The 14,634-nt window shown below is 52.4% G+C and overlaps 1 long non-coding RNA gene across 1 annotated transcript; it reads right to left on the bottom strand.

Annotated features, from left to right (window-relative positions):
* Positions 1-10,139: 10,139 nt before the first annotated feature.
* On the bottom strand, positions 10,140-14,118 carry LOC106801003 (uncharacterized). Its single transcript, XR_001390351.2, has 3 exons — positions 13,897-14,118; positions 13,500-13,678; positions 10,140-12,038 (listed from the first exon to the last, which is right to left on the bottom strand). It is a non-coding gene; the product is annotated as an uncharacterized LOC106801003 (long non-coding RNA).
* Positions 14,119-14,634: the final 516 nt, after the last annotated feature.

Here is a 14,634-nt window from a genome sequence, read left to right as displayed (position 1 = left end):
AAGAGAGGGGGCTGGCAGACTGGTCACTGCACGCTCAAATATTGGGCAGGAAACTTAAGACAGAGAAGCAGCGACAGCGTGCAGCAGAAGTATAGTGACCCGGAGAGGCTGGGTTTTGTCTAAAGGCATGCAAAATCAGATACATTAAAAAAAACAAAAACAACCCTGTGCAGGACAAACAAAAACATCTGAGGGTTAAATACAATTCATGGGCCATCAGTTAAAGGACAGGCTGGAGATTGCAAAGAGAGCTTCTATTTCATTTTATAAATGATGCTGTCTATGTCTTTTTAAAGTCCTAGGAATGCTATGCCCAGCATGGTGCCTCAAAAATAACATGGGAGGAAAACGGGAAGGAGAGGAATCCTTGTTTAAGAAATCCATAAGCAAACCCAGAGAACAAACAGATATTCACCCCAGGAACCTAATGCTGCTGGCTTGTTTGGTGCTACCAGTGTGTTCAAATCCAGAAGGCTGGGAAGGTTCCTGTGAGGCAGCAGCTTCTCCCTCCCTCCCGACTCGCCTGGGTGCTGAGTCACAGCTACTTACTTGACTGACGCAAGTTCCAGCCAGAGCGGGGGAGGGGTGCCGGAGGCAGAGCCCAGATCATCCATCTTCCTGCCACTTGGAATGCTGATTTCAGGGCTCCTGGCAGTGAGGAAGAGTCATCTTGGTGAGAGAGGAGCCTGGGGAAGGCCCTTTTGAAAAAGGGGAACGTTCTGCCCTCCAGACAGTCCCACACCATTGTGTGTATGAACTGAGAGGCCCAACCCAGCTTCCTGTCACTCTGGCTCTGGCCCAGGCCCAGTGTCCTGGACATTTTGTCTTGAGCTGTCAGGGTGGGGCCTGTTGCCAACTAGCTGTGGTTACTGAATCAGAGGAAAGGGTGATAAAATGAAGGGTATGTGTATGCGGGGCTGGGGTGGAGGGGAACATGGAGCTGGAGCTCTCTTTCTGGCAGTTTGGCCCCCAAAAGGAGAGCTCAGCATCCAGGGATCACCTCACTTTCCAGGCCCTGGAGCCCAAAGTGGGAATAACACACTCCAAACCCACCGAGCCCCTCAAATGCCCGCTGACGTAACAAGGTCACAAGTCACAGGCTTCTCAGCTGACGTGGGCCCAGCATCAGCTCTTCTGGTTTCCCTTGAGGCAGGGGTAAGCAGCTGCTTTCCACAAAGTTAGGTTCTCTGTCCCTTCCTCAACACCACTGGTGAAAACCTGGGTCTGGAAACCTCCCAGACACAGTACAGGGCACAGAAGCCCTCGGTGGGGCGGGCTGGCTGGCTGAGAGGATGCACCAAGGCTACTCTGCCCTGGGATGTCATGGGGCGTCAGGGGCAGCAAGAGACAGTGGGGAGCAAGGGGAAGGAGGACGGATGGAGTGAAGATGGGAGCACGGATGTCTGCATGTTCCCCTAGAGAATGGCTTAGCCCTGGTGGAGGAGGATGGGCACAACCGTGAATTGCTTTCAAGGAAGCTAGTGCTTTCCACAAGAGGAAAAGCGAGCATGCCTACGGTCTATTACACAAATACAATGCCCACCACACAGTTCACAGGTCCAAACCAAAGCGGATCCAAAGGAAAACCACCAACATTGCTCCCTTGTCACTCCCAAATCATTTACTTGACTCAGTAATGATGGACTCAGAAGTGAAACTTCAGTCTCAGGTGAAATCTAACTCTGCAGATTGCGAGAGAGATGCCCCAGAGCCCAGCTCCCCACCTCCCCAGGCAGAGCTGGGTGGCCCTCTCCTTCAGCCACCAAGTAACTAGCAGATGCAGTATCCCACCAGGCACCTCACTCACAGGACCATGTGCCTGCTTGCTGGGAGAAGCATGTTCCTGTCCCCATGAGCCCCTCCAGAGGCATGCCCCAGCCTCAGCAGCACAACCCCTACTCCTCCTGGAGGGAGAACAGAGCATCTCCTCAAGTCAGACATCCTCCCCAGAGCATGACCCCCAGCGGGCACCAGGAAGCCTGGGGTGTACCCACGAACCTCCAAGTGGCGGTTCTACCCAGTACCTGGGCACACACCTGGCGGAGCACATGAACTGGGGCACACCCCGTGACACGGTTCCACTTCCCTAGTTGGGGGAGGGAGGCTGGGCAGACAGAGGGTAGGTCCAGAGTCCAAAGCCAACTTGGAGCACCTTTCTCTCCTGCTTCCCCTGCAGCTGGCCCGGCTGGTAGCTGTACCTACAGTGCTATGCCAGCCTCATTCTGTTATCAGGACCTATGTCTGCCAGTCTCAGGACCGGGAACAGTGAGTGGTAGGAGGAGGCAGGAGGAGGAGGGAGGAGAGAGGAGGGAGAGAGGGGGAGGGAGGGAGGGGAGGAAGTTTCACAGTCTAGTGCATTCTCATCAGATCAGAGAGAGGGGAACACGTACAACTTCCCTTTTTCAAGCGCGTCTCTGCCCTGCTTTCATTTTGGTTCCTTCCCTTCTGGACGGGGGATGGTGTGGATGGCGTGGATGGCAGGCTGGGCAGGGGCAGGCGCCCAGGTACCCAGCCAACTGGGCTTTCGCCCGGCTCCATCTCGGCCTGGCAGGCTCTCTCGGCCACTACCCGGCATGCCCTTCTCCTCGTCAGGGAGGCCTCGCCCTCTTGTTTTCAAAGTTTTATAACAGTATTGTTTGTTGTCCAGCAGATTAAATTCTTTTGGAGGCTGGGGGGGGGGGTGGTGAGGGAGAGAGAGGAGGGAAAAGAGAGAGAGAAAACACAAATAACTTCCATTAGGGCCAAAAGACTAAATGAGTTCCTTTTTGAACACAGAGTTCACCTGTCTTGGAGAGAGGCTAGTGGCCAGGAGCCCGTGTTCTCTTCCTCTCTGCCCCTGACCCTCTCTGCCCCGCTCCTCACCTAGCAGGGTGGCATGTGGTCTCAGACTTTCAAAGCCACTACTCAGAGTTCAAGCCGAAAACAAGAAACAGCTAACAATGTCTGCAGGGACGGTTTGTGCCTGAGCAACCCCCATCGCAAACAGGAGGCACGCTGAGGGGCTGAGCTGGTCCTGGCAAGGACACCCTTGCCCCTCATCTCCCGGGGTCTGGATGACCGGCTCCAGGCCTAGGTGGGGAGGGGGGCTCTACGAGCAGCTGCCCCATCTCAGAGATGGTTCATCTCTGCAGTGAGCTTGTGGTTCATTCACATTTGAAATAAAAGTCATATATTCGATGTCAGAGAGAGAGACGTGGGAAGAACTATACCCCAAAGAAATAATAACACAAATGCATGGACAGACATTCCTGTACACGTAAGAAATGAGTGAGAGTGGGAAACGGGAAAGAAAGGACACAAAAAGTCAATATAAAATGAGCATGATCTTACAGACAGGAGGGCCCGCTGACAGGTTCCTGACCTGTCGGGCCTTTCGATGCTCAATTTGCAGGTAGTAATAACTGCCTGGCTATAAGATTGTCCGTATTTACCACAACCCTCATTTGGACATTAACTGGTTTATTTCAGACTCTAGGTTACTTCTAAATAGTAGGCCCATTTGAACATACACCTGTGCCTTCAGCATAGCAGGCAGTGCTGGTGGTCCCAGAGCTGTGGACCTGCCCTGAGACACTCCTCTTCCATCTCCTACCTTCTTCCCAGCAAATCATGTCTGGCCCTGCCTTCTGCACTGCCTCCCTCGCACACACTCTCATTCACATCTCCAGCGCCCGTCACAGGCCCCTAGGGCTGGGGGAACCGGCAGGGTAGGTGGCGGCAGCGGCACAAACATCGCGTAAGAGCAGCTCAGTGCTCCTTCCTGGAAAAGATGAAGGACGACGTGCCTTTCTTCTCTGTTTATGCGCAAATAATACCAGTCCTATAGGGTCAGTTCCAGAAGTTCTCTCTGCACGGGGAACAGGGTGAGAGCTCCAGGCCCGATGCTCACGTGCCACCCCCACCCCCACCCAGCTTAGGCTCGCCTCAAAGGCAGCAAGGCAAGATGGAGAGTGCAGCCATGGGGCCGCTCTAGATCCTGGCACCCAAACCTCATGCTGTTCTAGGGACGATATCAAAGTTCCAGGGGCTTGGGACTGGAAGGATCCTGTCAAAGACATCCAGTCTCTCCCTCTCAGATAAAGAGGCTTCATCTTTCCTCAGGAGCCCTCAGTAAAGGGGATGCCACGGTTCTCCCTGAAGTCTAGCATAATCACTCTCCCTCTGCAGGTTCAGCCGTCCTCCTTCCCGTGCTCCAGGCAAATAGAAACAACTGGGTCCGATAAGACAAATCTTCACAAGTAGTTATCGAAGGCTTCATCCACCAAAACAACTCCCCTGTGGATTCCCCCATCACAGGGTTTCTCTGCAAGCCGAGGCTGCATTCAGGGGATACAAACAGACAAGACATTCACAGACATCTGCATGCTGCCCCCATCCAATCCCAACCCTTCCTCAAGGCACACCCCCAGATAAAGCCTAAACCATCTGAGCTAAATGTGCTATAAACAAACACTTCTCTCCTTCATACAAGTTCTGGGTCTATTCGAATGATGATCAGTCAGAGGGCCACATGCCAAGAAGGCATGCAGTCCGTGCCCTGCCTCAGCACTCCTTATAGAGAGTGGGGACTATGCTCAGCGTTCAGGGAACACCGACACCCAAGAATTCTCTGACCCACCTTCCTCTCCATGGGTTAAGGCCTACTTTTTCAAGTCAATCAAACAGCAAACATTCAGAGCTGAAGCCAGCTGAAGCCAGCATTGCTAGTATCTTACTTTATATTGTACATTAGCCAATTATTCCAGCAGGTGCTGTACACTAATTAGCCAACAAACAGGTAACATACACACAACACACATGCTAGGCAAAGCTCTGGGCATACCTTATACATCTGCTGGAAAAATCTCAAAGATCCCACAATGAGGCCTCATTCTAAGAGAGCTACTTAGCAGAAACATGACTATATGCACATGCATGAAGTGTGATACAAATGTGTCAGAATGGTTTGAAGAGCCACATATTCCAGAAGCTTCCAAATGTAGGAAACCTCATCGGAAACACATGATGAATGGCTGGCTTCCTAGCCAAGAAGAGCAAGACACTTTTCACAAGAGCGCCAAGAAGTTGCAAGACATCAGCGACTATGAGAATCTGGATATTCTGAGGTTTCCTTCCCCCTTCAACGTATATAGAGCGGACCTACGGCCACCAGCGATCAAGTCAACTACCCAAGACCCACTCCACTCTTGCCCCCGCTGCACCTGTCAGCTGAAGAACACAACTAGAACCCAAGGAAATGACAACTAGAGTCAGGGTCCTGGGTGGGTGACCCAAATTAAGCAGGTAGAAGCAGTCATATCTTGCCAGGACTCTCTCTGGCTCAGCTTCATCAACTAGGGGGATAATACCACCTACCCTCAGGGGGTTGTGTGAGGACGAAATGATCTAGCAAATGTGAAAGGAACTGTGCAGTGTCACATGGGGCGTGTGAGACGATGGTTACTAATCAATTCCTCTCCTGCCCGAGTCCTGGCCCAAATCCCTGTTCGCTACACCTTCCTGGGGGTGAGAGGGGGGTGGGCTCACAGTTATGAATCCCAGGTGAGTGGCCAGCAAAGCGGCAAGCAGACAGTGTCTTGGAGAAATGTAGCTATTTTTAAAACTCGGCATTCTGTTCAGCGGATTGCACAATGTGTACCCTCAGCCCCAGGGGCTCCTACCCACGCAGCCTTGGAGAAGTAGTGGACGTTGGGGACTGAGGCTGCCATGGAGAAGCTCAGTCAGGGCCCCAGCCGCCCCTGGCCCCGGCCTGGCCTTGCACAACAGCCTAGGAGGGCCTGGGACCCTGGACTTTCCTGCATGTGTTTTATTTTTGCTCTCTTTTAAAGAGTGACTCAAGACTAAAAAGCCAAAATGGAACTGGTGGCTCTGAGATATTTTTGTTTTTGTTTTTTTTTTCCTTTCTCATTTTCTTCTTTTTTCTTTTTTTTTAAGTAGAAGGGCTTCAACAACCACATGAGAAAAGAAGGCTAAATATAAAGGAAAACTTCCTGAAGGCAAAGGGGCAAGGACCCTGAACAGATGTCTCAGGGAAGGCACAAGACACACAGGACCTGCAGTTCCATTTTCTCTCCAGGATTTAGGGCCAGAAAGGATGGAGCATCTCTCCTGGAGCACGACATCTCAAGTCACCCTCTGCAGCACAGCAAGCCCCCCCAGGAACTCCTACACAGCCCATCTCCAGACAAGCCTCTTGGTGGGAAACAGAGTCCACATCCTCTGTCATGTGGACACTCCTCATCAGCCACCTTCACGCAATCACCAGCCCCTTCCTACTTACTTCTGGGTGGGGGAGGTCCTTCAAAAACTGTTTCCACCCACCTGCCCTAATTGATGGCAACAGCATCTCTTCAGAAAACAGGATTGTGGCTGCTCTCAGACAGGTCCTTCAAGATCCCCCCCACCCCTTCTCTTGTCACGCAGGTCTAGTCTTCCTCGTCCTGAGTTCCTGGCTAAGAAATACCTCAAGGACCTCAGCCACCTGGGGAACATCCACGGGGCCTCCACATCAGAGTTGGCAAAGAACCTCCAAAAAGATTCTGGTTCAACTCTCTCATTTTATAAATAACGAAACTGAGTCCCAAAGAGGTAAAGAGAGCACGTGAGTTTTTACCAACGTAGCCAGGGCCAGAGTCCAGGCCTGCTGACTGTCCTACGCCAAGCAACATAAGCCCCACTCTCCCTGATCCCCCCACAACCACACCACCAAGACCCACACCTCATCCTTGTGCAACATCAGCCCCCTGGCAGCAGGGGGCAGTTTCCGTGGTCCAGGTGGGCCAGGTGTACGACTATGGGGCCAAGGAGGGAAGAATCACGTGGCCTGACTCACCATGGGCCTGGTGGCTGCTTCTACCACATAAACAAGTCCTGAGCCCTGGAGCCACACACCAGGAACACCCCCTCCCCCACCTCCAGCCACCAACCTGCCTCAAGCTCTCAAGACGCAAAGCTCCTCCAAGCATCTGACACAAGGTGATTTCTCCTTCCTTACCCTCTGCCCGTCCCTTCCCTATCGCGATAATCTTGGAACCATGTGTTCTGGCAGGAGAGGCTGAGCTCAGAGTTCTGCCTCCTACAGGCACATATTTTACCAGTGACTCAGCAAAGACTTAATCCGAGTGTTCCCCTGTGCTGCATGGGCAAGAGAGGGGCACGGTGACCAGGGTGAGGTAGAGACGCCAGCTGGCACCTGGTGAGGGTAGGAGACGGAAGGCCAGGAGCCATGGCTAATGGAAAAAACCCTAGTCTGCTGGTGACCAAAGACCTGACGTCTACTGCCACCTTGATCGCTGACTCACTGCAAGTTCCTGTAAGCTATGGGGGACCTTGGAAGATTGTTCTAGCTGTTAGGAAAAGAGAGGGGTTAGCACCCATATCAATCCTAACTCTTTGGAGGCTTGATCAATGCAGCTTCCCCAGGTGGCTAAGGTCCTTGAGTCTCTCAAATTTCCTCCTTGACCAACATCTGGATCCTCTCTTCTTATGTATGGGTCTCCTCCTTTTCCATATATGTCTACTTGATATATTTTTTAATTCTATTTTTTTATTATTAATAAATAATCTCCCCACACTAGAATGAACCCCAGGAGAGCAGAAACTTGTTTTTGTTGAGTTCTGCATCCCCAGCACCCAGTCCAGTCCCTGGCATATAGCAGAGGCTGAATACATATTTGTAGGAGGAATGCATTGGCCATGCTCAGCCCTGCCTGTCCATGGATAACCAAAGTGTATCTGCCTGCCTCTGCCCTGCCTCCCCAAAAAGGGATGTGGTGTAGCCAACCCCGTGACTACAAAGTTCTCCTGGGTATATGGCCTTTCACTCTGGTTCACATCAGTTCTCCTGGCTACCTATCCTGTGAGGGTCTTAGCTCTCAAAAATGTCTGACTTTAGCCCAAGAGGATGAAGAAAAAGTACAGGCTTTGGAATCAGAAGTGCCTGGGTTTAAATCTCAAGAATGCCACTTCCCAAGTGTGTGACCTTGGTTAAGTCACTAATAATCACAGTTTCTTTAACTATGGTAAAAGGGAAGTAATACCTACTTCACATGGTTGTGCTGAGGATGAAATGAGATAAGCAAAGGAGGACCCTTAACAAAAGTCATTTTCCATTTCCCTGACGGCATGCTCAGACCAAGAACTCTGATGCCCATCTCATACCCTCACGCCTCACTACAGACCCTGATCTGGGCTCCACGTACACACACATCCATTCTAGGCCGCAGCAGGCAGCCGTGGTTGAATACTGGACACATCCTCCCACCCCCTCCTGGCCTTGAGCCCGTGGTCAGATGATGCACAACCATCTCCCCACGTGGCTCTCTCCATCCTTGTCCTCCCATTCCTCCCCTGCCCAGGCTCGACACTATTGCATCAGGCTCTGCATGGGCCTTGGGATCTGCAGGTGTCCTCTGGTTTTATCAGCCCTTGAACAGCTCCTGTAGAAGGAGCCAGCAAGAAACCAAATCTAGTCCATGCTTTCTCCAGTCACTCCAAGTCCCAGCAAAGCAAAGCAAAATGAAGGCCTCCCACAGACAGCTGGCTAGTGGAAAAGGACAGTATCTCTTACATATCTCAAAAGGAGGCAACATGCCCAAAAAAGTGACCAGCACGAGGTACAGATCCTCTCTAAAGCTGCGGCTGCAGCCTTGGGGGCACTTGTGTCAGGGGACAGAGCCAAGATATGCATTAAACAATTCACAGCCCCGACGAGACCAGGATTCAATGGAACAGAGAAGGTGCTGACCAATCAGGTCCACCGGCAGGGCCCCTCCCCATCGCCTCCTGGCCAAGCCACACCACCACAGTTCCAGCACCACCAGCTCTGTTCACCTCTGCAGGACCCCAGACAGAAAGCCCCCATGCTGCCCCAGACCACAGGGGTTCAAAGGTCAAGAGGGAAGTGCCAGATATGCCTGGTCGCCCTCTCAGGGGACGCCAACTGTTCTGCTAGGCTGACTTCTGACAACACAATGCCCCACGTCACGTCAATCAAAGCCAGGCTGGTAAGCAGAGAGGAAAGAACTAGAAGAGAGACAATAATAGGAAAATCAGCAGGGAAGCACCAACCCCGATTCTGGAAACACCACAGGCCTCAGGGGACAACTGGGTCCCAGGGGGCAAAACCAACCTCCCCTTTGCTGCCCACTCTGATTGTCCCAATCTAGCCAAGGGTAGGGCGACCACCCAGAGCCAGGCCCAGGGACCACCCGAGCACGGCCGGCAGCTCCATCCGGCCCCAGCCCCACAGCCAGTGCTGGGCAGACTCTAGCCGACACACCTTGAGGGACTTGGCTCGCTCCTCATCATCTCCCCAGCTGCACCAAAGCTGATCTCTCCACTTGATTCATGTTCTGGGCCCAACACCCCCAGCCATCCCTCACTACATTACTGCTGGAGGGGCTGAGACTTGTCAAATTCCTTGAAGGAAGAGACACCGGACTCTTCCAAACAGCCCTGGACTCCTCACTCAGGGAGGATCTCAGGCTGCTCACAGCCAACTCAGGGACTCGTCTCCGATGGGAAGAAGAGAAGACGAAACAACGCGAGGCAGAATTTGCCAGTCTTCCCTGGATCCTTGGGGTGGGGACGAGGACACACCACCCACGTGCATGAGACACGAGCAGAGAGGCAAGATCCCACAGATGACCCCTGATATGAGCCAAAAGCATCATAAAATTACCCAGTACCATTCCTTTTATCTTTAGACCCCAGATGAATCTGCTGTCAGCTAATTTCAACCAGCCCTCCTGGCCCAGAACATCACAGGAATCTACCTGATAGGAGAGATTTCCTAGTGACGCGGCAAGTGCCTACAGTCTGCTTTCTGAACTGACTCTATAATGCAACAGACCTCCCTAATTCTGCAGGCTGTCATCATTTTTAATCATCGTCGCTATTACTGTGACCAGCACCAAGTGAGGCAGAGAAAAAAAACACTTCTACGTCAACTGCCTAGAGATGCTTTGCAATGGCTTACTGGGCCAGGAATTTTTTTCTAAGACAAAGGCAATGAGGGCCTAGAAGAAAGTGATTCACTCAAAAAAACCCCAAAAGTAGGGAAAGAGCCCCAAAGTCCACTGCCAAGCCCATGGCCTAATCTCTAGACCAGAGCCCTAGACTAAGGCCCAGCAAGGCTAAAAGTGCCTCAAGTCAGAGAGAACATCCACCATCCACCAGGACGACACGGGGAGGAGAAAGCCCAAGTCCCAGGCAGGCTCCAGGCACCTCTGAGGGGTTATACGCAGAATCTCATGTTAGATGTTGGGGGCCAAGGAGAGTTCCCGGTCAGTCACTATGGGAGGCCCAACTGCTCTGCCAAGTGCCACACCCAGCAACGCTTCCCAGCTATTTCCCACACATCCTAGCAGCCTGATCACTTCAGCTGGCTGCCCTTCCCCCAAGCCTTTGCTAGCTACTAACCCCATTCACAGAAAAGCCAGGAGTAGGAGAATGGAAAGAAGAGAGCAATTGTTTGGGAGATTCTGAATGGAGAAGTTTGAGGATTGCCCACTGAATAAGAAAAATGGTTTCCATGGGAAGGGAAGGGGGCTCAGGTAAGGTCAGAGGGAGGCAGCCTGACTTACCTGGGAGGCAGGGAAGGGGTTAAATCCTGTTTTCCTTGCTGTATCTGGTTTCCAATAACCAGCCTGCCAGATGATTCATTGACAAGACGGGGATCATGTCAGCATTTGCAGTCACAGAACCACACAAACTGGTGGCTTAAGAGCACCTATGAGAGGGAGGAAGCAAATACCCAGACTACTCTACCCTATACCACCCGCACAACACACTGATTCACCACCAACTCCTCCTGAGGACAGCTGACCCCTCTCTGCCTGAGCTAAGCCAGATTTCCAGAAACTCCAAACAGGGGTGAGGGCAGAGAGTAGACATAGCTCCCGGATGCTTATAGCTGAGTTTGCCCTCATATAGCCTAAAGAAAATCAAAGGAAGGAGGAGGAAGTGGTGGAGGAAGGCAGGGAAGACAAGAGGTCCAAAAGAAGGAAGAGAGAGGTCAACAGACATGCTTGGGCAAAGCACAGCAGACAGGAAACCAAGACAACATACGGGGCTGGTCTTTGCCGCAGGCCACACTGTGCCTTCAGCCACATTGTGCGCCCCAGCCTCTCCTCCTCCAACCCCAAAATCCATCAAGAACCATCAGCCCCTCCTGGCCCTCATCCCACATCAGTACCCTCATCCACATGACTTTTGAATCTATCAGCACCTGAGATAAGGGAAAGGAAAGCAAGCTTGGCAGCCCTGAACCAGAAGCAGACGCACGCACACGTACCCCTTCCCTGAATGAAAGGCCCCTCAGAGACGGCTCACACTCTCCAGGTTCCGGCTCCCTGATAGAAGTGCTCCTCTCCCACAGGGGAGGGCGGACACGGCCGATAAGAATTGCTTAGCACAATGCTATATATAGTCTAGGTTCCTACCGGCCTAGAGATTTGGAGCTAGAACTTGGCAGAGAACCATGCTAGATGCTGGCAAGGACCAGCCTCCCCCAGCCAGTCAACTGAGAGCCTCTCCTCCCTGCTGGGGGCAGTAAGGGCAAGCAGGGTCCTTCCACTCAGCCCATTAACACTCTGCACTGAGGGACACAGGCTTTTGGCTCCGTTTTAGGGAAAATCGACTTGTGAATGTGAGGGGCATGTGTTCAGAATGAACGCTGAGTTCTAACCTCTCTGCAGCCAGCCAGCAGCACCAGAAAATGGATCTATTCCTCTCTTCTGGAGGACCGAGGGTGGGGGTGTGCATGAAAAAAAAACTGGAGAAGGCACAGCAGCTGGCTGGGTTCAATACACATCTATCCACTTCCAGTATTTGAAGGAATAAAAGAACGCAGACGAATACTTACTGCAGAGAATCAGGCTGCCAGGCATCCCCTTTTTTTGTTCCAAATAAATGCAAACAGGCTCTTCTATCCGACAGTATGACGGCTGTCTTATGCTTACCAGCACCATCTTCGGCTGAGCCCGAGTCTCCAGGAGGTTGTCACCTACTCATAGAGCTGAACTCCGCTGAGTTCTCTGTGGAGAAGAAGAAAAGAGAAGACAGGTGGGCTCGGCTCACAGGGCCAACCAAGCAATGAATTGTGTAGGTCCCAATCATGGTCCTATCTGGGGTTAATATGTGGCCCTGGGACTACGGCCCTCAGCTGCTGCTCACCATCCAATGACAGAAGCAAGACAACGCAGGGCCCATGGTCCTGGAGAAAGGCCAGTACCAAGGGGCATGGGGTCTCATCAAAGAGGGTCTGTCCATCACCTCTTTCAGAAAACAAACCTGAGGGACAACAGAGCTCTCTCAAGTACAGAATCTGGGCTCTCTTTATGCACAGCTTCTGGACAAAGAAACATGAGATGCAAAGGCTCCAACACCCACATACATACAATTTTTTTAGGTCAAGTTGCTCTCTACTCAGGCTCAAAAAGACATGATGTTAAGGGCTGGAGCTGCCTTTGCACTCTGGGTGGGGATGGTTGGCTCCCAACCCTTGCCCTGCCTAACTCTCTGCCGTGACCTGGGCCAGGTCTCCCTGCTCCCTTAGGCTCCCAAGCCCCCAAAGCCAATCCTTCCAGAGATCCCCAATGAGTCACCGCAGGAGGTCCTTGGGGAGTGGAGGAGGTACTCACTGACAAATGTCAGTGCTAGCACCATCTACAGGCAAGTGTGAGACTGAAAAATGGTACATGGAGAAAAGAGGCAGGGAGCTCCTGGGCCAGGCTGTCCCTCATTTCCCACCACAAGTTGCTTGCTTCTCTGCCCCCAGACACTGGCCGAGGGAGGGAGAGGAGAGAAAGGGAAGCCAGATGCTGGGGATGAGGGTTTGGCCATGATTCAGTGGTAATGGAAGCCCATCTTCTCTCTTGCTCCCAAGAAGGCATGGCGGACAGGGCAGGGCCCGGCGGGCGGGGCAGGGGGGGATGTCACGCGCATGTAGCGCAATGCTGCAGATTCAAGAAAAGCCTAGAACCCTGAGCCGCCATGATGACACACACAAAATGGTCAAGAACTCAAGGACCACTATTTCACCTAAGAAGGAAGCAAGGAAGATGAAGGAGAGAAGATAAGCTTTGATTTGGGACAATGAGGAAAGGCGAGGCTGAAGCAGGCTGCCCAAGAGCTGGCCTTCAGCTTAAGGCCGGTGATGCGGATCTACCATCTTCACGTAACGCCAGCAGAGGAAACCTAAAACGCCATATCCCCATGACGGGCACTTGCTCCTGCGGTCCTGGAGCACCAGCGTTCACTAAGAACTGCCAGGCCCACCCCCACCCCAAGAAGAGACTCGCCCTCTCTCCAAGGCAATGAGCCACAGCAAGAAATCCCAAAGGGTTTTCTGGCCCTGGGAAGATGTCTCTCCTTCGGGACCAGTGAGAAGAGCTCAAGAAGTGACCCTATTTGCCAAGCTCATCCAATAACACAAACAGCTGCATTTTCTTTTCAGATTCTAAAATTCAAGTGTCCACAGAGCCCTGCTGAGTTACCTGGTGTCGCCCCCACCCTGATGTCCAGCAGTGGCCTTCTTCTATGCCAAGCTCTTCCTGAGAATGACCCCAAGCCTAAGGGTCAGCTCTGAGCCCCGACAAGCTGTTCTTGCTGCTTTCATGTTGACAGAACGTCCTGGCCACCCGGCTGAGCGCTCCATCGCCCGGCTCCCGACACACTGAGTCATCATCCAAAGAGGAAAGAAACAACAAAGCAGCCGTCACCAGGGTCCCCGCTGCCGTCGGCTGACGACTCATGGGCTGTCGTCACTCTCCGCTCTGCAGCCCCGGACTTGGTGATGAGGGGCTTCAGGGTGCCCAACGCCCCTCCCACGGGATGCAACAGCGTCAGGAAGGAGGCAGCCACCGCTGTGATTCGGAAGGGAGGGAAACTAACCTGGCATCGAAAGGCTCCCAGGAAGGCTCACTGGTTAACCCTCACTCTGCCACCACCAGTTCTCACGGCTCCATTCCCACGGCGTCGTCCTGACGCAGAAGTTAAAGCGGTATTTACTCCAGGTGGGGAAAGGCATCACCTCAAAGGCTTCACGTGCGTACTGCCCGGTTACCTCCTCCCCTGCCCCTGCGTACGCTATCACCAAAGGCAAGCAAGGTCCCTTCTCCCTCATTTCTTCTTGAGCCACCTGCTGTGTTCCTGTCTTAAGTTCCTGATAAACAACTGGACAGGAGGAAGGGAGCTGCAACACTTTCTATTGGGAACCTATCTGCTTGGTAATATATTAGGCATTTCTGAGTAGTAGGTTATGGTGGCTCCATCTCACTGACTGAGGACACTAAGACTTAGCAAAATCAAACGCCTTGTCTAATAAGACCAGCCAGCTAAGGACGAGGCAGGGTCAAGATGCAAACCCAGGTCTGTCCAAGTGCAATGTCTCTGCTCCCTGCCTTCTACTGTCTTCAATGACTCTGGGTTCTAGAGCTTATTCTGCTCTGACAATGCTACAACCCACCCCACCTCCACTCCCTCTTCTACGAGGAAGGTGACCAGGATAACTGAAGTTTGTTAATCCATCAATTACAGCTACAAAAAAAAGCCATCACCTTGAGTGAATCTGGCCACAAAGGAAGAGGAGAAAGGCAACGAGGGAGCAGTGAGGGTGGCATAGAACAGCTA

Source organism: Ceratotherium simum, chromosome 2 (genome assembly GCF_057802395.1).
Source record: "Ceratotherium simum simum isolate JZ-2026a chromosome 2, ASM5780239v1, whole genome shotgun sequence".
Classification (NCBI taxonomy): domain Eukaryota; kingdom Metazoa; phylum Chordata; class Mammalia; order Perissodactyla; family Rhinocerotidae; genus Ceratotherium; species Ceratotherium simum.
This window is presented reverse-complemented; position numbering and strand designations above follow the sequence as displayed.